Here is a 2,161-nt window from a genome sequence, read left to right as displayed (position 1 = left end):
AACCTACTTAGGGACAAGCCTAAGCTAAAACTGAGCTTTTATAATTAATTTTAAGTCTCCATGTCATTACTTGAGAGCTGGCAGCCCCGATGAGAAAGTACTACAATATTTGGCATCCAATGTGTGGTACGTCCACACAGACTGAGAAGTCATGCCGGTTGGAGCTGCCACATTTTCTGCCTGGGCTTGCAGCCGCTCCAATGGCTCCTATGGCTGCTGCTTGCAAAGATTCCAAAATGCGGGCTCAGCAACTTCCCAGAGCTGGATGGTAAACACTCCTCCCGCCAGTGCCCACCAACCTGAGGCTAGGCACCCACGGATCCAGAACTGCACACAGAAGAGCCTAACTACCGCCAACAATTTAAGATTTGTCTCACACAGGCACTTAGTAAAGCCAGGTCCAGATCAGAAAACCTCTAAAAAGGTACACAGTATGCTTTAAAAGGTGCTTAGGTGCCAAAGAAAGCAAAGAAAATGAGTATTAACAGCCATAGAAAAAAATAGTTTAAAAACAAAGTCTCAGGCTGAGGAGATGGCTCAGTAGTTTGAAGCACTGGTTGCTCTTCCAGAGGACCCAGGTTCAAACTCCAGCACCCACATCGCGGCTCATAGCTGTCTTTTACTCAGGTTTCATCTGGCATCCTCACACAGACATACTACATACAGGCAAAACACCAACGTGCATAAAATAAAAAAAATAATTAAAAAATAAAGTCTTTAATATAAAAAAATTTAAAAGGCACATAAAGATGGGAAATACTTAGGGTGCCTGGATCCAGTATGGTGCTTCATTGATTTTCAATTTTTTAAATGATAATGAAAAAAAAAAACGAATATCTGCTGAGAGACAACTGAATTATGGAAGGGATTGCTGAATTAACCCAGCCTATATACTTTAGGGATGTCTTAACTTTAAAATGGAAGTCAAAAAATGAGTTGCTTTAGGAGAGGTTATGCCTTTGTTTCCATAGGAAATGAAAACCTATGGATTCTTCAAAATTAATAAAGATCACATTTGACAGGGCGAGACCTCCTGAGGATCTTGGCTACAGGCATGAGGGAGGAAGACAGTAAAGACAGGTGATGTGCATGCTGATCCCTCCCCATGAGAACGGCTCTGAGACTGGATGAGACATGATAAATCTTGTTGGTCAAAGTCCTCATGACTTACTATATTACAGTCTGGAGATGCAGTCCAAACGGACTTAAAGCCTTTTACACACTCACAGATGCCTTTTACCTACTCAAATAGAACAGAACATCATCTTTAGCTGACTTGTGCACACCACATTCCCCATATTTGTGTTAATGCAGATATATGTCACCTTTAAAGGTTTGTGTGTTTTCAGAAAATAAGAACCAGAGACACTAAAAGTCAAGTAGCCCAGGTGATCCAGCCTCTAAAAATGCCTCTGCTACAGTTTCTTCAAAATTCTGCATCCAGGACAACTTCAAAGCTGCTGGCTGGGATGGTCCAGCCTCACAGACTTCTCCAGCCAGGACTGCAGGTGAACTCTCCACTGCCCCATCACACAGAGACTAAACAAAAAATAACACAGCTAGCTCTCCCAGGACATGACCATTATTTCAATTTTCTCAGGGTCCTCTAAAGATGCTGTCATTCCCAGACAACAGGAAGCAGTCTAGAGTACACGACACCTGCATTCTCAATGGGTGGGTTTTGGTCATTTGTTGGGTTATGAATGCTTGTCATTGTTTAAGGGACTTAGTTACAAGTTGTTATTGGTAATGGTCAGAAAAAAAGCTAAACAAAGGAAATTAGATACAGGATCTCCTATAAGAAAAAGGGAACTATATAAATGACAGTATAAAGGGTAGATTATTAAATTTACTTTTAAACTAAAAAAAAACCACTAATCTCAAATAATGGTATGAATTTTTGTATGTTGATACAAATTTAAGATTATTGTTATACTGTATATATGCTTCTATTCTCGTTTAAGGCATTATACCTATGTAGCTCATTTAAAAATTTAAAGTTTTGGGCTGGAGAGATGGCTCGGCAGTTAAGAGCACTGACTACTCTTCCAGAGGTCCTGAGTTCATTTCCCAGCAACCACGTGGTGGCTCACAACCACCTATAATAAGATCTGGTGCCTTCTTCTGGCCTACAGGCAGGATACTGTATGAATAAATAAAT

The sequence above is a fragment of the Alexandromys fortis genome, unplaced genomic scaffold (genome assembly GCF_014885135.2).
Source record: "Alexandromys fortis isolate MF-2015 unplaced genomic scaffold, M_Fortis_MF-2015_v1.1 scaffold_72, whole genome shotgun sequence".
NCBI lineage: Eukaryota > Metazoa > Chordata > Mammalia > Rodentia > Cricetidae > Alexandromys > Alexandromys fortis.
This window is presented reverse-complemented; position numbering follows the sequence as displayed.